At 42.5% G+C, this 26258-nt stretch overlaps 1 protein-coding gene and 1 long non-coding RNA gene across 3 annotated transcripts in view; one reads left to right on the plus strand and one right to left on the minus strand.

Moving 5' to 3' along the window:
* LOC122559766 (uncharacterized) lies at positions 1-25510 on the minus strand. Of its 2 annotated transcripts, none has more exons than XR_015760388.1 (3): positions 25382-25510; positions 24710-24765; positions 1-755 (listed from the first exon to the last, which is right to left on the minus strand). It is a non-coding gene; the product is annotated as an uncharacterized LOC122559766 (long non-coding RNA). The 2 variants fall into 2 exon arrangements; XR_006314549.2 differs by lacking the exon at positions 25382-25510 and adding an exon at positions 25157-25368.
* Positions 25461-26258, plus strand: part of cnot2 (CCR4-NOT transcription complex, subunit 2) — a 149472-nt gene continuing 148674 nt past the window's right edge. Inside the window, exon 1 of the mRNA XM_043709757.2 lies at positions 25461-25524. The gene's annotated coding sequence lies outside the window, so the exon portion shown is untranslated. The remainder of the gene's footprint in view (positions 25525-26258) is intronic.

Below are 26258 nucleotides of genomic sequence, written 5' to 3' on the forward strand. Positions count from 1 at the left end.
CTTAATAAATAACAAATATACAAGTATTAAAAAGCATAAGGATTTTAATTTGCCTTTTATTGTATAGATTATTTGATGAACATTTTTAAAAAGTACTTTCACCTTAAAAAAGATAATTGGGTTGGGCAAATGCAATTCCTGGAGCTGCTTGTACAAATGCTGCATCTTAGTGTGAACATTCCACTCTCCCCTCTGGCTCCCTACAAGGCCAATGGAACACACCTGAAATCCAGTCCCGATCAACGCTGAATCAGCAGGTATTTGCAGATTCAAGTCATTACTCCACTCACGACATAGCCAGAGCCATTCCCGATGAAGAGCTTATGCTTGAAACATTGACTCTCCTGCTCCTCGGAATTTGCCTGACTGGCTGTGCTTTTCCTCTGATCTTCGACTCTGATTTCCAGTATCTGCAGTCCTCACTTTCTGCAGGCCTATTCCCAGCTTGGAAAGGAGAAATGAATCTTACAATGCAGCCATCCATGAAATTTCAGTCGATATGTATACAAGAGTTCATGTGGCACAGTTAGAAGCATCCCTGCCACTAAGCCAGAAGTTCTAGGTTCAAGCCCCACTCCAGGATTTGATGGAAGGTGCATTGAAAACACAGCCAAAATAGACTGATAATCAATCTGTAAATCTTTCCAATATATCCATTCACAGACAGGAAGAGTGGGAGTTTTGTAGTCAACCAAGCTTGCTGTGGAGTGGCATCTCTCAAGTTACAGCTCTAGTGACAGATGAGTGAATTGTTCCTGGAGAAAAATATGCAAACAAATGAAGCAGATAAAGTATATACGTAAAATAACGAATTGCAGATGATGGAAGTCTGAAACAAAAACCAAAATTGTTGGAGCAACTCAGGTCTGGGAGTATCTGGAGCAAGGAGTCGAAAAGTGTAGCGCTGGAAAAGCACAACAGGTCAGGCAGCATCCGAAGAGCAGGAGAGTCGACTTTTTGGGCATAGATCCTTCATCAGGAATGGGGGGGGGGGGGGCGGAGAGATAAATAGGAGGATGATGGTGGGGCTGGGGGGGGGTTGGAAGGTACCTCGTAAGGCTATAGGTGGATGGGGGGGGGTGATAGTGATAGATGGGAGGGGAGGCTGGAGCGGATAAATGGGAAGGAAGATGGACAGGTATGACAGGGCAAGAAAATCGAGTTCACATTTTGAATCGTGTCCCTTCTTCAGAACTAAGTTCTATTTTCAGAGCACATACCTACATGTACCACTAGGTGTAGGAAGTGAAAAGAAGATGTAAACACAAGTTTGAATCAATTTGTCACAGATTTTATTGTCTGAGATTAACAAAGTAACCTAACACCAAGATGTTTTTATATTCTATGACAAACTAAGGATGATTAGAGTCCCAGCTGAACAGCAGCCAAGATATGTAAACATCATACTACCTGACTGAAATCAGAAAAAGTTGTACATAACTTTTATATAACTGGAATTAATGAAAACAGCTGAAAGCCAAAAGAATAACATACATCATTCTTTTTACCGTAGAAATATCATGAAGAATCTTCTCTGTTTTGAGATCTTAAGCCATACATAAAGTAATACCAGTATGAACACAGCACTAATACATTAACCAAGAACTATTTGGGCTGCAGTTATACTGTACTAACAGTTTGAGAATGTTGCGCTAGACACACTTAGGAAACAAGGATTATATTATGGATTGTAAATTACATGCTGCTCACCAAGAGGAAGCCTGAATGTATGTATTTCAGAACTTCACCACACCTGCAACTTTAATATTAGGACAGAATAAAAGGGAACACTTAATTTCTCAGAACTTTAACAAAATAATTTTGCAAAGGTTTATGAAGTGATAATCAAGCGATTCAGCACACTGACTTAACTCTTTTTACACCCGTCATCACACTGTCATTTTGATATACCTTTGTGACAATCAAATAATGCAACATGGCTTCCAGGTGGGGAATTGGCTTAGTTTTAATTCATTTCAGAATCAGAGCAGAACAAGTCATTATTGTCGATAATTCCATTAATTGACAGAAAGGTAACTCAATTTAATTATCACATGAAGCACTGGACATGAAGGGATATCATGACTGACATCCTGATTTGAAAATTCCATAATCGCATTTTTTATTTGTTTGAAAAATATTGTTTCCAAAATGTAAAAGACATACTAAGTTGAAGATAAAGTCTTATTAAATAATTTTATTGAATGATCATTTGATTGTGATTAGATATCAGATATAATAATTAAGGGGTTTGATTAAGAAGGATGAGTCTTTAGTTTGGAAAGGTTGCTTATGTTTGCATTATCTAGTGAAATTGGTAATGCATGAATCTGTTAATAATAGTGTTGCAAGTTATAGTGGAAAATTTCAGGTTCATGGCACAGTGACAGTTTCCCTATCTCTGAACCAGAAGTAGACAGGCAGGACGCTGAAAGAACACAGCAAGCCAGGCAGCACCTGGAGATGGAGAACTTGTCTTGCTATGTTCTTCCAGCCTCGTGCTTGTCTACTTTGGATTCTAGCATCTGCAGTTTCTTTTGTCTCTGAACCAGAAAATCTGGGTTCAAGTCCCACCTACCACAGACGTATCAAATTACATCTGAGGTTGATTAAAAAATATCTAGTGGAAACTTTCTACAAATGTATTAATCAAATAGCCTTAATTTGTGCACAGTTTCTTTTCCCTTCTTTTCCCCAATGTAAAGTTCACATTTTCTCTATTGTATGAAGGTGGGCTGATTAAAGACCAAAAAGAGCTTTTTACAGAGACAAAGGGCAGGACTGAAGTATGAAATTACTACTTTACATCTGTCTTCAACAAAGCAGACTGTAATTGTGGCAGTAAAGAAGATATCAACAGCATTGGATAGGGTAAAAATAAAGATGAGGTAAATAGAACTTTGGAAGATTGCAATATATCACACAATTTTGTCCCAATTATTGTCTCTAAAAGCTTCGTTGTTGCCAACATGACATCGACTGGTCTGTAATTACCAGGTCCAACTCCTTTTTTGAGCAAAAGTGCAAAATGCGCTATTAGCCAGTCCTCACGTGGGAATCCTTTTTGCAAGTTGTTGTAATATGGAATGCATTGTCTGCAAAGGTGACCCCAGTAGATGCAGTATTAACTTTCATCCTTTGAAAAACAAGATCTATCCATTAGATTTCTCAATAAACCCAATCATGGGTTTATTATCAAAACAAAACTTATTCAGTGAAGATGCAATAATTGGTTAACATATGCAGTCAGTAATGTGGAAGTTTAAATCTTAATCTCTCTAAGTATCCCCAAAACACACATGCAAAACAAAAATCTTGCATAAGTTGGCTTTCTGAAAGGAAACTCTTGAAGGCAAAAGGTTAAACCATAGAATGATCTGTGGAATTTATTGCTGTGATATTTTGACATGGATGATGATCACTAATCATGCACAGGTATCTCTGGATTCTTCTGGATACAGCTCAGACCAATCTTGAGATGTTTCTTCAATCATTTTCTCAAAAGAACAAATACATTTCATCCAGAACTCAACTTACAGGAAGGATATTATTAAGTTGGAGACGGTGCAAAAGAGATTTACCAGGTTGCTGGGTAGAGAAGGTTTTAATTATAAAGAAAGGCTGGACAGGTTGGGACTTTTTTCACTGGTATGTAGACGGTTGAAAGATGACTTTGTAAAGGTTTATAAAATCATGAGGGATAGGGATAGGGTTAATGGTAGGTGTCTTCTCTCTCAGGTTGGGGATTTCAAGTCTAGGGGGCATATTTTTAAGGTGAAAGGAGAGAGTTTTGAAAAAGACATAGGGCAATTTTTTTTTTTTTACACACATGGAATGAGCTTCCTGGGAAGTGAAGGATGCAGGCACATTTATAATGTTTAAAAGACACATAGATAACCACGTGAATAGAAAAGATATGGGGGGGATGTGGGCCAGAAATAGGCAGGTGGGGCTAGTTTAGTTTGGGATACTGTTTCACATGGACTGGTTGGACCAAAGGGTCTGTTTCGGCAATGTATGACTCTATAAGAGAGCTTTCTTTGAGGAAATAAGAGATCATCTGTGCAACATGTTCTTAGCAAGTATTCTATCAACTCAACTTGCTCTTAGCAAGTTCTCCTCTAACTTAGCTGAAAATGTGTTGCTGGAAAAGCGCAGCAGGTCAGGCAGCATCCAGGGAACAGGAGAATCGACGTTTCAGGCATAAGCCCTGAAAAAGGGCTTATGCCCAAAACGTCGATTCTCCTGTTCCCTGGATGCTGCCTGACCTGCTGCGCTTTTCCAGCAACACATTTTCAGCTCTGATCTCCAGCATCTGCAGACCTCACTTTCTCCTCTCCTCTAACTTAGCTTGTTCTCAGCAGGCTTCTTTCCAACTGAACCAGATAAAACAAGCATTTCTCCCAGCTAGTCTCAGTATGAAAGCAAGAGTTATCATCAGTAATGTAATTTCAAGGAAGCTCTGTTTAAAAGAATGTTCAATGTTAAGAGTGAAGTTTCAATGACTCATTTTAAATAAACTACTCCAGGTATTTCCATTTTTCAAAATCCTTCAAAGTTCTCCAAACAGTATTAAAGTGCCTTTGTAACACCATCCTTAACTCAATTTTAAACAATGGTACAACATTATTAGTCCTCCAATCCTCCCATACCACTAGTGATTGTGACATACACACGTGCTTAGTATAGAAACTGAAATATCATAAACAGAAATTTTAAAAAGTGATCCTTTTTGTTATCATAATGGAGATACCTAACTTTCCACAAATACATTAGTTTTCCAGGGTGAACAAATCTGTTCACCAGTAAATATCAACATAGTATTCCATTAAAAATCTGGTTACACTTCATTCAAAAGCAAGACTACTACCTTAAAAGGAAAGTTCTTTCAGTTCAGTGATCTCTAATAGTTTAAACTTTGGAATTTCCACATCCCATTGTACATGTGGACATTAAATCAGTTTCAGACAGTGAAAATTGATTTGGAGGTGCTAGTATTTGACTGGGATGTACAAAGTTAAAAAATCACACAACACCAGGCTATAGTCCAACAGGTTTATTTGGGAGCACTAGCTTTCGGAATACTGCTCCTTCAAGGAGTAGCGCTCCAAAAGCTAGTGCATCCAAATAAACCTGTTGGACTATAGCCTGATGTTATGTGATTTTTAACGCCAGTGAATGCCAACAGTTTCATTACTGGCATTACTATAAAAAATCTAAACTTGCTAAATGGAGATAATTACTCGAAGACCATGATTGTTAACATATGTTTTCTCACCTTGTGCCTTGTACTTTCTGAAAAAACCACAGCACCTGCACTCACCATGCAGACCTTAAGTCTCTTCTATGGAAGAGTATAACAAGTAGCTTGAGACGACTGCCTTCCATTGCTATACCTCTGGCAGAAACTAACTCTAGAAAATTCAAATGTTCTGTGTTTTGGCCAACTATTTTCTGATTCTATTAGTGACAATGCCAAAGTTCCACCATTGAGAATTATGTCTCCCCTTTGCAGAAAGTGATAATTCGTGTAGGTTGGAAACTCTCTGTGCATTCATAATTAGGTAAACCTTGGGAAAGTTAATGAAGTTGACCCATAAGTAATGTTAGCACTCCAATGTATATGGAGCTATTTTAGTCTCATGACTGGAAAAATCAGACTAAGATATAAAAGTTGGAAAATTTTCTCAGTTTTCCTGTTAATGAATTCTGGAAATGTGTGCTCCATTCCCACCCAGATGTAGCAAGGCCATTGCATCAGGGAAAAATAGAAACTGTGAATTATTTGTTAAAAAATAAACATATTTTCAGCTGAGTGAATGATTCCGCATTTTGTCTTTAAGTTCACTCATGGGATGTGAACATTGCTGGATATTACTGGCTGGATCAGCATGCTTGAACTGCTGAAGTACATGTGCTGTAGGCAGTTTTATTTCTTTGTTGAGACTTTGTACTGATTTTTACAACAGAATGTTTTTCTAGACCATTTCAAAAGGCAGTTGAGAGTCAACTGTAGTCTGGAATCACATGTCAGCCAGACCAGGTAAGGATAGTGGATTTCCTTCCCTAAAAGATATTAATGAACCAAATGTTTTTTTTTCCCTACAATCGGCAGTGGTTTGGTTATTGTCAGACTCTCCAGATAGTTATTGAATTCAAATTTCACCATCTACCACAGTGGGACTTGAACCCAGGTCTCCAGAACATGAGCTGAGTTTCTGGATTAATAGTCCAGAAATAATAACACTAAGCCAACGCTTCCCCTGCCTACTTCTCTGTATGCGGAGGCCAAACAGAGAGTAAATAGTACATGTTTTTGTCATTTGCAGGTAGCTATTACATTTTTCCATCAATATGTAGGAATATTGTCTCCAGATGGATAGGCTTCAAAAAATGGCAAGGAGATACAGGCATTCAAATTTGCAAAACAACCAGGATATGGTGGAATACAGTAAAGCTAAGAATTACAGTTCTTCTTTAAAAATTAACCATTGAAAGTGTGGTGTGTCAATCTTTCAGCTCCTAGTTATTTTTGGAGATTTTCTTATGATTCCAGCTGATGTAAGGACTGGACAAGTCAGATTCCAGAATAAAACTTGGCTTGATTATCCAATGCTGAAAATGTGTTGCTGGAAAAGCGCAGGTCAGGCAGCATCCAGGGAACAGGAGAATCGATGTTTCGGGCATAAGCCCTTCTTCAGGGATGAGGAAAGTTTGTCCAGCAGGCTAAGATAAAAGGTAGGGAGGAGGGACTTGGGGGAGTGGCGTCGGAAATGTGATAGGTGGAAAGAGGTCAAGGTGAGGGTGATAGGTCAGACTGGGGTGGGGGCGGAGAGATCAGGAAGAAGATTGCAGGTTAGGAAGGCGGTGCTGAATTCGATGGATTTGACTGAGACAAGGTGGGGGGAGGGGAAATGAGGAAACTGGTGAAATCCGAGTTCATCCCTTGTGGTTGATTATCCAATTACATATATTAGAATTACTATATTATATTAACCCAAACATATAAATAGAAAGCAGGAATTATCAACAGTGCTCCGCCTGGAGGCCCACTGAAGATGTTACCTACTAGGGTGACGAAACGTCTGGAAATGAACCTTCCAGCTCAGCGAGCAAACCTACATCCACAAATATTAGATGTATGAATTATGTGGCTGTTAGTCACTGAAACAAATGTACATGACACCGTGGATATTCTTTAACAACAGAAATTTATTGCACAAAAGAGAAAAACATCAAAGATATATATACACACACACACACATATATATATATATATATATATATGCTGCAGTTAAAAAGATCTTAACACAGTCATCAAAGCGAAATTTCAATCTGTTCCCAACACCATCTGTTACAATCAATCCCAGAGGAATAACTTTCCTATCTTTGCTTTTCAAATCTTAACTGACTTTTTCCAGTTTCTTTCCCTTGGACTGTTGAAACTTTATTTTAGGATTCCTTTCCAAGTGCACTGGCATGTACCTCTCACAATTCTGATAACTTAAACTTTCTCCTCAGTTCTAACAACTTGGAAGCTTTGATCCAAAGTCTCCTGGCCTGGAAGTTCCATAGACTAGACACCACTTCTGAAGGTACCAGCACTGAAAGTAACAGATTGTCCTGAATGGAATTGGGAAAAACCTGGGACTGAGTTTTGTCAGCCTCCTGAATGACCCATCCAATGATCAGTCTGTTGGGAAAATAGGGTGAATTTGGAAAAAATCAGATTTCTGATGTTGAGAAAAATGTCTGATTTTTCTCTCAAAGGTTAAATGGTGAGATGAGAATCTTGCTGGTGAATGTCGAGAAGCCTATGCATATTTGTTTATATGTCATTATTACCTATCCTCATCTCACAAGCATGCAGTCTACCAAATTCGACTAAGTAAAGAGATACTAGACAGTGGCAATTCCTGAGATGAAAGGCAGGTACTTGGTGATTTCAGCTCATAGCATGCTCCTCCTCAGCACTATTTCCACCTTAGATGGCAATGCCCAACAGTTCAGGGCACGCTCTACTAGCAGCGATTGCTTGTACACCCTGACCACAGAGGTTGACATCAGACATGTGGTGAAGCTAATACATCATTTTGGCACATTTCTGAATCAATTAGAATAGTTATGCACGTTAATGCAGCACTTTGGAGTACTGAAACACCTTTCATTGTAATGCTGCTGTCAAGTCACCTTATACACAGGGTCAGGCATGCATCTCTTCCATCAGAACAAGAAGCACCTCAGCTTTTCATCTCCTTTCTTGACACCGCTTAATTTTGTGCTGACTTGGATGCTCATAGCACCTCTGATTTGCAGAGATCCTTGTAATGTTTTGCCACCTCATTTTTTAGACCACTGTACCTATGTGTTGCCTTGCCTTAGTGCAGAGACAAAGCCAGGCAGTTTGGCATGGTTGTCATCCGTGGACAGTAAAGGGATAGACATACAGTCACGGAGATGTACAGCATAGAAACAGACCCTTCGGTCCAACCCGTCCATGCCAACCAGATATCCCAACCCAATCTAGTCCCATCTGCCAGCATCCAGCCCATATCCCTCCAAACCCTTCCTATTCATATACCCAAACAAATGCCTTTTAAATGTTACAATTGTACCAGCCTCCACCACTTCCTCTGGTAGCCCATTCCATACACATACCACCCTCTGTGTGAAAAAGTTGCTCCTTAGGTCTCTTTTATGTCTTTCCCCTCTCACCTTAAAGCTATACCTTCTAGTTCTGGACTCCCCCACCCCAGGGAAAAGACTTTGTCTATTTATCCTATCCACGCCCCTTGTGATTTTATAAACCTCTATAAGGTCACCCCATAACCCCCGATGCTCTAGGGAAAACAATACCAGCCTGTTCAGACTCTCCCTATAGCTCAAATCCTCCAACCCTGGCAACAAGCTTGTAAATCTTTTCTGCACCCTTTCAAGTTTCATAACATCTTTCCGATAGGAAGGAGACCAGAATTGCAGGCAATATTCCAACAGTGACCTAACCAATGTCCTGTACAGCCGCAACATGATCTCCCAACTCCTGTACTTAATACTCTGACCAATAAAAGAAAGCATACTAAACGCCTTCTTCACTATCCTATCTACCTGCGACTCCACTTTCAAGAAGCTATGAACCTGCACTCCAAGGTCTCTTTGATCAGCAACACTCTCCAGGACCTTACCATTAAGTGTAGAAGTCCTGCTAAGATTAGCTTTCCCAGACATGTTGCCGTACAGCACTGTGTTGTGTCAATATAACAACTACAGCTTGTACCAGTAGCTTAAATGGCAAACACACTGCATGTGCTTCAGATAAATGGAGTAAAGTATGGGTAAGTCAGAAACACTTCCAGTGTCCAGAAAATCACATGTGCAGGAGATGTCTCCAGTTGTAAGAAATCTTTACTTTGTGTCTGAAACACTGGCATCAGTCACTTTGTAATATCTGCAAGGCTACAATCTTTACTGGTAGCATGTATAATGAGATGGACACATTGCAGGTAAAGAATATATACAGGAAGAAATGAAATGGGTGACCACCAGACAGAATAAAAGCTCCAAAGAGGTAAGGCAGAATTACCTAGTGGTATCTACCGCTCTAATAGACTTTCCGCTTTGGAGTCATAGACTCTTAGAGATGTAAAGCATGGAAACAGACCCTTCGGTCCAACTTGCCCATGCCAACCAAATATCTCAACCTAATTTAGTCCCATTTGCCAGCACTTGGCTCATATCCCTCCAAACTCTTTCTATTTGTATACCCATCCAGATGTCTTTTAAAGGTTGTAATTGTACCAACCTCCACCACTTCCTCTGGCAGTTCATTCCATATATGCACCACCCTCTGCGTGAAAAAGTTGTCCCATTGGTCCTTTTTACATCTTTCCCCCTCACCCTAAACCTATGCCCTCTAGTTCCGGATTCCCCCACCCCAAGGAAAAGACTATCAATTTATCATATCCATGACCCTCCTGATTTTATAAACCTCTATGAGGTCACCTCTCTGAGGGGCAGTACAGTGGCTCCGTAGTTAGCACTGCTGCCTCACAGTGACAGGGACCTGAGTTCAATTCCAGCCTCAGGCAATTGCCTATGTGGGGTTTGCATGTTCTCACATGTCTGCATGGGTTTCCTCCAGGTGCTTTGGTTTCCTCCCATAGTCCAAAGATGTTCTGGTTAGGTGAATTGGCCAAGCTAAATTGCCCATAATGTTCTGTGATGTGTAGGTCAGGTGCATTAGTCAGGGGAAAATGTAGGGTAATGGGTCTGGGTGGGATACTCTTTGGGGGGATCGATGTGGATTTGTTGGGCCGAAGGGCCTGTTTCCACACTATAGGGATTCTAATTCTATCTAAACCCCTCAGCCTTCGACGGTCCAGGGAAAACAGTCCCAGCCTATTCACCCTCTCCCTATAACTCAAATCCTCCAACCCTGCCAACAACTTTTCTGAACCCTTTCAAGTTTCACAACATCCTTCTAATAGGAAGGAGACCAGAGTTACACGCAATATTCCAAAAGTAGCCTAACCAACACCCTGGATATGAGCCAAGTGCTGGCAAATGGGACTAGATTAGGACTGCAGATGCTGGAGACCAGAGTTGAAAACTGTGATGCTGGAAAAACACAGCAGGCCAGGCAGCATCCGAGGAGCAGGAGAATCGACGTTTCGGGCATAAGCTCTTCTTCAGGAATGAGGCTGGTGTGCTAGGCGGGCTGAGATAAAAGGTAGGGGGGAGGGGCGCTGGGAATACGATAGGTGGAAGGAGGTGAGGATGAAGGTGATAGGCCGGAGAGGGGATGGGGGTGGAGAGGTCGGGAAGAAGATTGCAGGTCAAGAGGGCGGTGCTGAATCACTGAGATAAGGTGGGGGGAGGGTAAATGAAGAAGCTGGAGAAATCTACATTCATCCCATGTGGTTGGAGGGTTCCTAGGCGGAAGATGAGGCGCTCTTCCTCGAGGCATCGTGTGGTCAGGGTCTGGCGATGGAACCGGCCAAGGACCTGCATGTCCTTGGCGGAGTGGGAGGGGGAGTTCAAGTGTTCAGCCACGGGACGGTTGGGTTGGTTGGTGTGGATGTCCCAGAGGTGTTCCCTGAAACGTTCCGCAAGTAGGCGGCCTGTCTCCCCAGGAGACCACATCGGGTGCAACGGATACAGTAAATGAGGTGTGTGGAGGTGCAGGTGAATTTGCAACGGGTATGGAAGGATCCCTTGGGGCCTTGGAGGGAGGTGAGGGGAGAGGTGGAGGGCATCGTCGACCACGTCGGAGGGGAAATTCTTCAAAGACTGCAATTTCCCCTCCGAAGTGGTCGACGATGCTCTCCACCGCATCTCCTCCACTTCCCGCACCTCCGCTCTTGGACCCCGTCCCTCCAATCGCCACCAGGACAGGACCTCATTGGTCCTCACCTTCACCCCACCAACCTCCGGACACATCGTATCATCCTCCGTCATTTCCACCACCTCCAGACAGACCCCACCACCAGGGTTATATTTTCCACCCCACCCCTATCAGGAGAGATCACTTCCTCCGCAACTCCCTCGTCAGGTCCATACCCCCCCACCAACCCAACCTCCACTCCCGGCACCTTCCCCTTCAACCGCAGGAAGTGCAAAACTTGCGCCCAAACCTCCCGCCTAACCTCCCTCCAAGGCCCCAACAGATCCTTCCATACCCATCGCAAATTCACCTGCACCTCCACACACATCAATTTACTGTATCCGTTGCACCCGATGTGGTCTCCTCTACATTGGGGAGACAGGCCGCCTACTTGCGGAACGTTTCAGGGAACACCTCTGGGACACCAACCAACCAAACCGTCCCATGGCTGAACACTTTAACTCTCCCTCACACTCCGCCAAGGACATGGCCTCCTTCATCGCCAGACCCTGACCACACGACGCCTGGAGGAAGAGCGCCTCATCTTCCGTCTAGGATCCCTCCAACCACACGGGATGAATGTAGATTTCTCCAGCTTCCTCATTTCCCCTCCCCCCACCTTATCTCAGTCCCAACCCACGGATTCAGCACCGCCCTCTTGACCTGCAATCTTCTTCCCGAACTCTCTGCCCCCACCCCCTCTCCGGCCTATCACCCTCACCTCCTTCCACCTATTGTATTCCCAGCACCCCTCCCCCAAATTCCCTCCCCCCTACCTTTAATCTCAGCCCGCCTGGCACACCAGCCTCATTCCTGAAGAAGGACTTATGCCCGAAATGTCGATTCTCCTGCTCCTCGGATGCTGCCTGACCTGCTGTGTTTTTCCAGCATCACATTAACCAACATCCTGGTATGGTTTCTCAGGGGAAGACAGTGAAAGGCAGGTCTGTGGTCTCAAGAATGGCTCAGCTGCATGGTATAAGGAGAAAAAGAAAAGTGGAGAGCAATGGGGAAAGAGGATTCTCTCATAAGGTGAACAGACAGACATTTCCATGGTTGCAGGTGTGACAACAAGATGGTATGTTACTTCACAGGTGCCTCGGTCAAGGATGTCACTAAATGACCACATGAAGGGGTAGGGAAAACAGCCCGAGAATTTCGTCCATTTCAGTATAAATGATACAGGTAAAATGCTGGATGAGGTGCCACATTATAGAAACATAGAAAAAATACAGCGCAGTAGAGACCCTTTGGCCCTCGATGTTGCACCGATCCAAGCCCACCTAACCTACACTAGCCCACTATCCTCCATTTGCCTATCCAATGCCCGTTTAAATGCCCATAAAGAGGGAGAGTCCACCACTGCTACTGGCAGGGCATTCCATGAACTCACGACTCGCTGAGTAAAGAATCTAACCCTAACATCTGTCCTATACCTATTACCCCTTAAATTAAAGCTATGCCCCCTCGTAATAGCTGACTCCATACGTGGAAAAAGGTTCTCATGGTCAACCCTATCTAAACCCCTAATCATCTTGTACAAATCTATCAAGTCACCCCTAAACCTTCTTTTCTCCAATGAAAACAGCCCCAAGTGCCTCGGCCTTTCATCATACGATCTTCCTACCATACCAGGCAACATCCTGGTAAACCTCCTCTGCACCTGTTCCAGTGCCTCCACATCCTTCCCATAGTATGGCGACCAAAACTGCACACAATACTCCAGATGCGGCCGCACCAGAGTCTTATACAACTGCAACATGACCTCAGGACTCGGGAACTCAATTCCTCTACCAATAAAAGCCAGTACGCCATATGCCTTCTTCACCACACTGTTTACCTGGGTGGCAACTTTCAGAGATCTGTGTACATGGACACCAAGATCCCTCTGCTCATCCACACTACCAAGTATCCGACCATTAGCCCAGTACCCCATCTTTTTGTTACTCTTACCAAAGTGAATCACCTCACACTTACCTACATTGAACTCCATTTGCCACCTTTCTGCCCAGCTCTGCAGCTTATCTATATCCCGCTGTAACCTGCCACATCCTTCCTCACTGTCAACAACTCCACCGACTTTCGTATCATCCGCAAACTTGCTCACCCAACCTTCTAGTCCCTCCTCTAGTCATTTATAAAAATGACAAACAGCAATGGTCCCAAAACAGATCCTTGCGGAACACCGCTAGTAACTGCACTCCAAGATGAACCTTTACCATCAACTACTACCCTCTGTCTTCTTCCAGCCAGCCAATTCCTAATCCAAACCTCCAACTCACCCTCAATGCCATACCTCCGTATTTTTTGCATTAGCCTACCATGGGGAACCTTATCAAACGCCTTACTAAAATCCATATACACCACATCTACCGCTTTACCCTCGTCCACCTCCTTAGTCACCTTCTCAAAGAATTCAATAAGGTTTGTGAGGCACGACCTGCCCTTCACAAAACCATGCTGACTATGCCTGCCCTTCACAAAACCATGCTGACTATTATAATTTAGGGAGCTATGAAATACAATTTTAAAAAGCAGAATCACAGGATAATTTCCAGTGCCAGTTGCTATTGACATCAGGAACAGGGGAACTGACTGGTTGAACATATGTCTGGAGGGATGGGGTAGGAAGAGGGATTTACATTCTAGAGGCACTGGACTGATTCTGGGAAGATGGGATTTATACAAGCTGGACAGTTTGCATACAAGCGGGACTAGGACCAATATTATTGTAGAGGCTTTTCTGTGGGAGATTGTTTTAAACAGAGGTGGCAACAGGATGGAAATTTGATCAAAGAAATGAGAATGAGGGAAACAAAGGTGGAAAAGAGAGACAGAAAAATAGCAAGCAGAAGTGGAAGGCAGAGGAAACAAGGGTCAGCAGCAAATTGGGGCATAATACAATAAAAAAATGTCTGATAATGTTAAAAAGGCAAGTTTTGGGGAGGTAGGTGTGAGGGAATATTGGATGATTACAGAAATTGAGGCTCTCGTCAAAAAAAGGAGGCAAATGGCAGGGATAGACAACTGGGATCAAGGCAATCCCTCATCATGAGGGGAATTAGGATGGCAAAAAGGGCATGAGATAGCTTTGGAAAATAGGGTTATGCAGAATCCAAAGAAATTCTACAAATACTTTAAGGGCAAAAGGATAACGAGGGAGAGAACAGGGCCCTTTAAAGATCAACAAGGTTGTCTGTGTGTGGAACCACAGGAAATGGATGAGACACTATATGAATACTTCGCATCAGTATTTACTGTTGAGAAAGGACATGAAAGCTAGAGAACCTGGGGAAAATAAACAGTAATAATGTTGAGAAGTGTCCATATTACAGAGGAAGAGATGCTGGATGTTTTAAAATGCATTAACATGGATAAATCCCTGGCACCTGATCGGGTGCTTTCCAGAACTTTGTGGGAAGCTAGGGGAGTGATTACTGGGCCCCTTGCCGGGATATTTGTATCATCAATAGCTATGGGTGAGATCCCAGAAGACTGGAGGGTGGCTAATGCGGTGTCATTACTTAAGAAAGGTGGTAAGAAAAAACCAGGAGAACAATAGACTGGTAACCCTGATGTCAGTGGTGGGGAAGTTGTTCGAGGGGATTCTGAGGGACAGGATTTACATTATTTGGAAAGGCAAGGACTGATTAGGGATAGTCATTATGGCTTTGTGCGTAGGACATCATGTCTCACTAACATGATTGAGTTTTTTGAAAAGTAACAAAGAAGATTAATGAAGGCAGAACTGTAGATGTTGTCTACATGAACTTCAGTAAGGTGTTTGACAAAGTTCCTCATAGTAGACTGGTTGGCAAAGTTAGATCATATGGAATCCAGGCAGAGCTAGATATTTGGACACAAAATTGGTTTGAAGGTCAAGACAGAGTGGTGGCGGAGATTGTTTTACCAGCAGCATGCCACACAGATCAGTAGTGGGTCCACTGCTTCTTGTCATTTGTATAAATGACTTGGATGCGAATCTAGGACTAATGGTTAGTAAGTTTGAAGCTGACACCAAAATTGGTGGTGTAGTGGACAGTAAAGAAGGGGGACCTTGAACAGATGGGCAGAGGGATGGCAGATGGAGTTTAATTTGGGTAATATAAGATGCTGCAGTTTGGTAAGGTAAATCAGAGCAGGACTTATACACTTAATGGTAGGCTCATGGGGAGTGTTCGTGAACAAAGAGACCTTGAAAGCAGGTTTGCAGGTAGACTGGGTAGTGAAGAAGGCGTATAGTATGCTTGCATTCATTGGTCAGTAGATTGAGTATGGGAGTCAAAAAGTGTAGCGCTGGAACAGCACAGTCAGTCAGACAGCATCGGAGGAGCAGGAGAGTTGATGTTTCGAGTATAGGCTCTTCATCAGGAAAGTAGATGAAGAGCTTATGCTCGAAACATCAACGCTCCTGCTCCTCGGATGCTGCCTGACCAGCTGTACTTTTCCAGAACCACATTTTTTTAACGCTGATTTCCAGCATTTACTGTCCTCACTTTCTCCCTCCGCATTGAGTATGGGAGTTCGGATGTAATGGTGTGGCTGTACAGGATACGGGTTAGGACACTTTTGGAATACTGTGGTCAATTCTGGTCTTTCTGCTACAGGATTTGCTGTGGAAAAGGATATGGAAGATATAGACTGTAGGGAAATAGATGGTGACATCTTGCAAAATGTCCAGATTACAGAGGAGGAAGTGCTAGATGCCTTGAAATGGTTAAAGGTGGATAAATCCCCAAGACCTGATCAGGTGTACCCAAGAACTCTGTGAGAAGCTAGAGGAGTGATTGCTGGGCCTCTTGCTGAGATATTTGTATCATCAATAGTCACAGGTGAGGTGCCAGAAGACTGGAGGTTGGTAAACATGGTGCCACTGTTTAAGAAGGGCAGTAAAGACAAGCCAGGGAACAAGCCACCGAGCCTGACCTCAGTGGTGGGCAAGTTGTTGGTGGGAATCCTGATGGACAGGATGTACATGTATTTGGAAAGGCAAGGACTGATTCGGGATAGTCAACATGGCTTTGTGCGTGGGAAATCATGCCTCACAAACTTGATTGAGTTTTTTGAAGAAGTAACAAAGAAGATTGATGAGGGCAGAGCAGTAGATGGATCTATATGGACTTCAGTAAGGCGTGCGACAAGGTACCCCATGGGAGACTGATTAGCATGGAATACAGGGAGAACTAGCCAATTGGATACAGAACTGGCTCAAAGGTACAAGACAGAGGGTGGTGGTGGAGGATTGTTTTTCAGACTGGAGGCCTGTGACCAGTGGAGTGCCACAAGGATCGGTGCTGTGCCCTCTACGTTTTGTCATTTACATAAATGATTTGGATGCAAGCATACGAGGTATTGTTAGTAAGTTTGCAGATAACACCAAAGTTGGAGGTGTAATGGACAGCGAAGAGGGTTACCTCAGATTACAACAGGATCTTGACCAGATGGGCCAATGGGCTGAGAAGTGGCAGATGGAGTTTAATTCAGATAAATGCGAGGTGCTGCATTTTGGGAAAGCAAATCCTAGCAGGACTTATACACTTAATGGTAAGGAGTGTTGCTAAACAATGAGACCTTGGACTACAGGTTCATAGCTCCTTGAAAGTGGTGTCGCAGGTAGATAGGATAGTGAAGAAGGTCTTTAATATGCTTTCCTTTATTGGTCAGAGTATTGAGTACAGGAGTTGGGAGGTCATGTTGCGGCTGTACAGGACATTGGTTAGGTCACTGTTGGAACACTGCGTGCAATTCTGGTCTCCTTCCTATCGGAAAGATGTTGTGAAACTTGAAAGGGTTCAGAAAAGATTTACAAGGATGTTGCCAGGATTGGAGGATTTGAGCTACAGGGAGAGGCTGAACAGGCTGGGGCAATTTTCCCTGGAGCGTCGGAGGCTGAGGGGAGACCTTACAGAGGTTTACAAAATTATGAGGGGCATGGATAGGATAAATAGACAAAGTCTTTTCCCTGGGGTTGGGAAGTCCAGACCTAGAGGGCATAGGTTTAGGGTGAGAGGGGAAAGATATAAAAGAGACCTAAGGGGCAACATTTTCATGCAGAGGGTGGTACGTCTATGGAATGAGCTGCCAGAGGATGTGGTGGAGGCTGGTACAATTGCAACATTTAAGAGACATTTGGATGGGTATATGAATAGGAAGGGTTTGGAAGGATATGGGCTGGGTGCTGGCAGGTGGGACTAGATTGGGTTGGGATATCTGGTTGGCATGGACGGGTTGGACCGAAGGGTCTGTTTCAATGCTGTACATCTCTATGACTCTAGGAAAGACGTGTGAAACTTGAAATGCTTCAGAAAAGATTTGCAAAGACGTTGCCAGTGTTGGAGGGTTTGAATTATAAGGAGAGACTGAATAGGCTGGAGCTATTTTCTCTGGAGTATCAGAGGCTGAAGGTTGACTTTATACGGGTTTATAAAATCTTGACGGGTTTCATGTCATGGGGCATTGGCATCAGTTTCATAACAGGAGGAACCTGTACTGATGGGACTGTCTTCACTTGAAACAACCTGAAACCAGTGTTCTAGTGAAAAGGACAAATAGGGTGGTCACTAGGACTTTATACTAGTGGGGGGGGGGGGGGGGGGGGGGGGAAGGGAAAGGAAAAACGCAGGAAGTAGGATGGTAAATAAAAAGATAAGCAGCAGGTTAGCATGCTCATAACCCATCAACCTTGTTACAAATGTTAACGGCATAAAACATCGCAAATTAATATGATTTATTAGCCATTACTGAGACATAGTTACAGGATGGTCACAACTGGGAGTTAAATATCCAGACTGTTCAGGAGGACAGACAGGAAGGTAGAGGGGGTGGTGCAGCTCTGATATTCAAAGGACAACATCAAAGCAGTGCTGAGGCATGATATAGGTTCTACAGAGAATGAGGTTGAATCCATTTGGGTGGAAATTAGAAATTCTAAGACGTCACTGATAGGCACAGTCTACAGGCCATCAAACAATAATGTCACATTGGGGCAGGCAATAACCAAAGAAATAACTGATGCCTGTAAAAATGGTATGGCAATTATCATGGGGGATTTTAATCTATGTTGATGTGTCAAACCAGCATGGTCAGGTTAGCCTTGAGGAGAAGTTTGTTGAGTTTATCAGCGATAGTTTTCTTGAACAGTATGTAAAGGCACCGACAGGGGAGCAGCCTCTCCTAGATCTGGTCCTGTGTAATGTGATGGGAATAATTAATTACCTCATAGTTAGGGATCCTCTTGGAAGGAGCGATCACAGTATGGTTGAATTTAGAATACAGATGGAGAGTGTGAAGATAAAATGCAATACCAGGTTGCTGTGCTTAAACAAGGGAGACTACAATAGGATGAAGGAAAAGTTGGCCAAAGTAGACCGGAAATGAAGATTGTATGGTGGGACAGGTGATGAGCAGAGGAGGACTTTCAAAGCAATTTTTCTAAGTGCTCAGCAAAAGTATACACCAGTGAAAAGGAAGGACGGTAAGAAAAGGGGTAATCTGCCATAGGTGTCTAAGGAAATAAGGGAGGCTATCAAATTGAAAGAGAAGGCATACAAAGTGGCCAAGATCAGCAGGAAACTATAAGATTGGGAAAACTTCAAAGATCAACAGAAAGCCACAAAAAGAGCTATGAAGAAAAACAAGATAGAATATGTGAAACAAACTAGCACAGAATATAAAGACAGATAGCAAAAGTTTCTATATAAAGAGTGGTTGAAGAAACATTGGTCCTTTAGAGGATGAGAAGGGACATTTAGTTATGTGATTATATGAAATGGCCGAGGCATTGAATAGGTATTTTGTGTTGAAGACACTAATAACATGCCAGTAACTGTCAAAGAGACAAAGGTAGGTGAGGACCTAGAAACAATTATTATTATGGAAGAGGTAGTGTTTGGCAAGCTAATGGAGCTAAAGATAGATAGATCTCCTGGCCCTGATGGAATGCATCCCAGGGTACTAAAAGAGATGGTGGGAGAAATAACAAGTGCACTTGTAATTTTCCAAAATTCGCTGGACTCTGGGGCAATTCCAGTAGATTGGAAAACAGCAAATGTAGCATCACTGTTTAAAAAGAGAGGTAGACAAAAGATGGGGAATTATAGACAGGTAAGCTTAACTTCTGCAGTGGGGAAGACGCTCGAATCTATTATCAAGGAAGAAACAGCAAGAAGCTAGATAGAAATTGTCGTGTTGAGCAGATGCAGCATGGGTTCATGAAGGGCAGGTCATACCTAATTAAGCTTTTGGAATTCTATGAAGACATTATGAGCAAGGTGGACAATGGTGACCCAGTAGATATGATGTACCTAGATTTCCAAAAGGCCTTCGACAAGGTGCCGCACAACAGGCTTCTGCACAAGATAAAGATGCATGGCATTATGGGTAAAGTATTAGCATGGAGAGAGAATTGGTTGACGAGCAGGAAGCAAAGAGTGAGGATAAATGAATGCTGTTGGCAATCACTGTTCACTAGTGGTGTGCCTTAGGGATCAGTGTTGGGACTGCAATTATTCACAATTTTTATAGATGATTTGGAGTTGGGGACCAAATGTAGTGTGTCAAAGTTTACAGATGGCACTAAGTGGCAGAGGACTGTGAAACTTTGCAGAGGAACATAGATACTTCAAGTGAATGGGCAAAGGTCTGGCAGACGGAGTAAAATGTTAATAAATGTGAAGTCATCCATTTTGGTAGGAGTAACAGTAAAAAGGACTATTACTTGAATGGTAAGAATTTGCAGCGTGCTGCTATGCAGAGGGACCTGGATGTCCTTGTGCATGAATCACAGAGGGTTGGTCTGCAGGTACAACAAGTAATTAGGAAGACAAATGGAATTTTGCCCTTCACTGCAAAGGGATTGGGTTTAAAAGCAGGAAGGTTATGTCGCAGCTGTATAGGGTGCTGGCAAGACCACACCTGGACTACTGTGTGCAGTTTTGGTCTCCTTACTTAAGAAAGGATGTACTGGCACTAGCGGGGCTGCAGAGAAGGTTCACTAGGTTGATTCCAGAGTTGAGGGGGTTGGCTTATGAGGAGAAACTGAGTAGACTGGGACTATATTCATTGGAATTTAGAAGAATGAGAGGGGATCTTATTGAAACATATACAATTATGAAGGGAATAGATAAGATTGAAGAAGAGATGATGGTTCCACTGGCAGGTGAAACTAGGATGAGAGGGCATAGTCTCGAAATTAGAGAAAGTAGATTTAGGACTGAATTGAGAAAGAATTTCTTCATCTAGAGGGTTGTAAATCTACAGAATTCCCTGCCCAGCGAAGTAGTTGATGCTACTTCAGTAAATATTTTTAAAGCTAAGATAGATAATTTCTTTATTGTTCAAAAAACAAGGGATACAGTGAGAGGGCGGGTAAGTGGAGCTGAGTCCATGAAAAGATCAGCCATGATCCTACTGAATGGTGGCACAGGCTCAGAGAGCCAGATGGGCTACTCCCACTCCTAGTTCTTATCTGCCTTCTTAGAAATAACGTATTTAATCATTGTTAAAAAGTGCCTTTCTGACTTTTTAAGAAGAAAAAATCCTTCACAGAATTGATTCACGACCATCTACATATATTTTCAAATCCAAATTTCAAAAACATAATATATAACACAGTTTTCATCACACCTTCTGCACAAGTAAAAATGCAAAGGTATCCTGAAGAGGTATTTGCATCTTCTTTAAATATAACATTGTTCTTAACACCATTTCTAAGCTACATCATCTGTAATAATTTATTTATATAGAATATGCACCAATTTTCCGAACAACCGCATTCTACGCAAGTTTATTCTGATCATTGCATTCTGTTTCATTCATACTTGCTCTTGAATAGCACCCACCATAATACTGTCTTTACCAGTTGTATGAATTATTTCTAAAAATGTATGATTGTAGTATTAAGTTCTAATGAAACAGTCTTAAATTCTCATCTAGGAGAAAGTGAGGTCTGCAGATGCTGGAGATCAGAGCTGAAAATGTGTTGCTGGAAAAGCGCAGCAGGTCCGGCAGCATCCAAGGAACAGGAGAATCGACGTTTCGGGCATAAGCCCTTCTTCCTGAAGAAGGGTTTATGCCCGAAACGTCGATTCTCCTGTTCCTTGGATGCTGCCGGACCTGCTGTGCTTTTCCAGCAACACATTTTCAGGTTAAATTCTCATCTGAAAACTCTCCAAAATTCCTGAAGAGTGGTAATCGTATAATCAATAGTCTCTTCAAAGTTATTAAACAAGTGAATTTCAAACCTTTGCAGAGTTAAAAGACATTTCTCTACTACCTAATATTTCTGTTGATAAGTATTCCAATTTTAATAAATGTCTCACAAACTTGTTTGAGTTTTTTGAAGAAGTAACAAAGAGGATTGATGATGGCAGAATGGTGGACATGATCTATATGGAGTTCAGTAAGGCATTCGACAAGATTCCCCATGGGAAAATGGTTAGCAAGGTTATATCTCATGGAATACTAGCCATTTGGATGCAGAACTGGCTCAAAGGTAGAAGACAGAGGGTGGTGGTGGAGGGTTGTTTTTCAGACTGGAGGCCTGTGACCAGTGGAATGTCACAAGGATTGGTGCTGGGTCCACTACTTTTCATCATTTATATAAATGATTTGGATGTGAGCATAAGAGACATAGTTAGTAAGTTTGCAGATTACACCAAAATTGGAGGTGTAGTGGACAGAGAAGAAGGTTATCTTAGATTACAATGGGATCTTGACCAGATGAGCCAATGGGCTGAGGAGTGGCAAATGGGGTTTAATTCAGATAAATGTTCAGTGCTACATTTTGGGAAAGCAAATCTTAGCAGAACTTATATACTTAATGGTCAGGACCTAGGGAGTGTTACTGAACAAGAGATCTTGGAATGCAGGTTCACAGCTCCTTGAAAGTGGAGTCACAGGTAGATCGGATAGTGAAGGCAGCATTTGGTATGCTTTGCTTTATTGGTCAAAGCATTGAGTACAGGAGTTGGGAAGTCATGTTGCAGCTGTACAGGACATTGGTTAGGCCACTGTTGGAATACTGCATGCAATTCTGGTCTCCTTCCTATCGGAAAGACATTGTGAAACTTGAAAGGGTTCAGAAAAGATTTACAAGGGTTAGATTAGATTACATTACAGTGTGGAAACAGGCCCTTCGGCCCAACAAGTCCACACCGACCCGCCGAAGCGCAACCCACTCATACCCCTACATTTACCCCTTACCTAACACTACGGGCAATTTAGTATGGCCAATTCACCTGACCTGCACATCTTTGGACTGTGGGAGGAAACCGGAGCACCCAGAGGAAACCCACGCAGACACGGGGAGAACGTGCAAACTCCACACAGTCAGTCGCCTGAGGCGGGAATTGAACCCGGGTCTCTGGCGCTGTGAGGCAGCAGTGCTAACCACTGCTGGATGTTGCCAGGGTTCGAGGATTTGAGCTATTGGAAGAGGCTGAACAGGCTAGGGCTGTTTTCCCTGGAGCATTGGAGGCTGACGGGTGACCTTATAGAGGTTTACAAAATTATGAAGGGCATAGGTAGGATAAATAGACAAAATCTTTTCCCTGGGGTCAGGGAGTCCAGAACTAGAGGGCATAGGTTTAGGGTGAGAGGGGAAAGATATAAAAGAGACCCAAGGGGCAACTTTTTCATGCAGAGGGTGGTGCCTGTATGGAATGAGCTGCCAGAGGAAGTGGTGGAGGTTGGTACAATTGCAACATTTAAAAGGCATCTGGATATGAATAGGAAGAGTTTGAAGGGATATGGGCCAGGTGCTGGCAAGTGGCTCTAGATTGGGTTGGGATATCTGGTCAGTATGGACGGGTTGGACTGAAGGGTCTGTTTCCGTGCTGTACATCTCCATGACTCTAATTGACTGGCCATTTGATCTCCATTTCTTCCCATTTTGTAAAATGGCACTTCACAGCAATAATATTGGCATTAACAGCCAGAGCTTGTCATTGTGGTGTCACCTGCCTTCCTGCTACACTATCTATGCCCCTCATAATTTAATATCTTTCAATCATGTCCTGTCTCATCTGCTCCAAGAAAAACAACTCTTGTCTATCCAATCTGTCCTTACTAAAAAAAACTCTGCTCAGTCAACACTGTGGTAAATCTCCTTTGTATCTGTTCCAGCACAATCAGTTACGATCTTGGCAAATCTCCTTTGTCGCCCGTCTGAGGACTTGACATCTTTCTAAGATGTTCTGTACATAACGTACACAAAACTCCAGCTAAGACTAATGATGCGTAAATTTCACATGGTTTCCTCAATGGTGCATATTTTTGTGTTTAACGGTTCTAATTAAAAAGCCAGTGTGGTGTTGCAACTTAAACTTAAGCTCGTGGTACAGTGATATGCCTCTACCTCTGAGCCAGGAGGGCCAGATTCAAGTCACACTTGCTCCAGAGGAGTGTAATAACATCACTGAATAGGTTGATTGGGAAAAATCGGTCGAATTGAGTGCCCTTTTATGGTGCAGTGATAGTACCCCTGGACCAAGAAGTCTGGTTTCAAGCCCCATCTGCCTCAGAGGTGTTTAATAAGATCTCTGGACCGGTTGATTAGAAAAATAGGTAAAAATCCAATATGGTGTTACAATGTATGTAGTGCTTGTGGCACAGTGGTAGTGCCCCTACCTCTGAGCCAGGAGGCCCAGGTTCAAGTCTGACCAGCTCCAGAGATGAGAAATAACATCTCTAAACAAGTTGATTAGAAAACAACTACAATTTAAGTCACTATAATATCAGATTTGATAGCTGCAATCTTATTATTTTTGTAATCAGATTTTGGGTTAGCAGGCTAGTGTACTTTTGTTCTTGGCATTTTAACGTTTTAATTACAGTTTTGTAGTCATTGTCTCTATCTATAATTCTATAGATATTTACCAGTACCTAGATTTACTATTATTTGGATCTGATAATAAATAGTGCGACAATTAGAAGCTGGTAGTCTGGACAGCATGTACTTATATTTCACTCAACTGGCTGGCCTTTGCAGCATACTGCACGCATAAAATTGTACGATTTGTAAAAACAATAGATTTGCGCTCACTGAATATTGAAGCTTATTCAAATTATTCATTTATTTGAATGGGATATTTGCTAAATATACTTTATTGGACAGTATCAGCTGTGTTATGCTGTGTATCTCCACAGTTAAAGTCACTGTTGCCTTCACATCTGTTACTATCAATATCATTTTCAAAACTGCTAAAGAAAACCTCAAAAATAGTAGGCAACTGTCATTATATGAAATAACAATAGATATTTTAAGTAGCAAACAAATTTAAGTACAGTACTGAATTTTTAGATCCTGGTTACGTTAAATATTATACTTACAATTTATGACACCATCACAAATCCTCCATTACTGCTTTGTTTCTAGTTGCAGCCGTCTGTTATGTAATATTAATCAAATCATGAATCAAAATAAGATTACAGTTGGACAATAGATAAACGATCACACCAGTACAAGTAAATTTCAAAGATTAACACCAATGCAATTACACAAACCTCACAGATGCAACTAATAAAAAAATTCAAAACTATTTCTATGCCGAGAAAATACATAGCAAACCACTTCTTAAATGACATAACTTCCACATTTTTGAATATCGAGGTATAGAAAAATTCACCAAAAGGCAAATTTACTGCATACTGACGACAGGTAGAAATGGATAGTCTTTTGCTAAACTGGTATGCAGTCTCAGTTAAAAGTTCTGCGCCATTCGCATATCATTTAGAAGTGGCGAAAACAGTTCAAGACAGAAATAGAGTGAAACATACACAAGGATGATTTTTCAGTCCAAGACACATTTATCACCAGCTCCAGGCCTCACAAACCCTCTCCCTCAGCACAACTGTCGGGATTTTGGCGCAATGTTGTCAAAAAAAAATCTCATGATGCACGAATGTAAAATACACAATGAAGGTTTCCAAACAAGAGAGGGAAGAAAGAAGTGAAAGCAGAACCCGATAATAAGAAATGGAAACGGTTCTTCCGTTACTCGCCTCCACCTGTTTGTTTTGTGTTGTCGTCCTTTCGCCTGCTTCCAGAGGAGGGAGGCCAAAGGTCATAGGGTAAAGGGCAGCACCCAGCATCCCCGGTGCAATACACAGCCATCTTGGAGTTATTTTAGGAGATAATTCATGCGGTAAGTTTTAACGTTTTCTTTCTTTATTTCTCGCTCGGAGCCGCCAGAGCTCCGTCCCTTCGGCATCGGCGGCAACTTTTTCGATGAAAATGTTGCCGAGCGCGGCGGCGGGGTATGCGGGCTGACCGTGCAGATCTTGGGCGGCTGCTGTGCCTTTTTTTTGTCTGGGCTCTGACTGAGTCTCCCTCTCCACTATACCCCCCCCTCTCTCTCTCTCTCTGGTTTAATCGAGTACCGTCAAAAAAAAGCGGACAGGCCAACCCAAGCAACGAGGAGCCAGGGAGCAGAGTAAGATCCCGACCCCTGCGCGCACACATACACCCCAGGCACTGGGCCTTGCATCCGACTTTCGCCCTCCTCTTCACACTTTACATCATCATCCTCATCATCATCTTCATCGGGATACATTTTACACCATAAGAGCCGAGCGGTGTGCCTGGCGTTTCCGCAGTTATAACTACAAATTTCCCATTGGTTCTCAGCTCAATTTCAGAAATTTGGTGTAGTCGTGATATATCTGTTACTGGTTCAGTTTTTTAAAAGCAGTCAGACAATGTTTACTTGTTTTCCTTTTGGATGCAACTTGTCTGTTTTAAGTTGCTGGTGGAAGTTGTATTTATATTTTGTTTCAAACATAGTTTTGTTCCATGCTGACACCATTGTTTGTAGAAAGTTCCTCGGGTCCATTCACAACGTAAGGCATGGCGATCGTCTCAGAATTGTATTGCACAGCC

The sequence above is a fragment of the Chiloscyllium plagiosum genome, unplaced genomic scaffold, assembly GCF_037043375.1.
Source record: "Chiloscyllium plagiosum isolate Xiang-an unplaced genomic scaffold, Cpla_swu_hap1 HiC_scaffold_19, whole genome shotgun sequence".
In the NCBI taxonomy this organism is placed as follows: Eukaryota; Metazoa; Chordata; class Chondrichthyes; order Orectolobiformes; family Hemiscylliidae; genus Chiloscyllium; species Chiloscyllium plagiosum.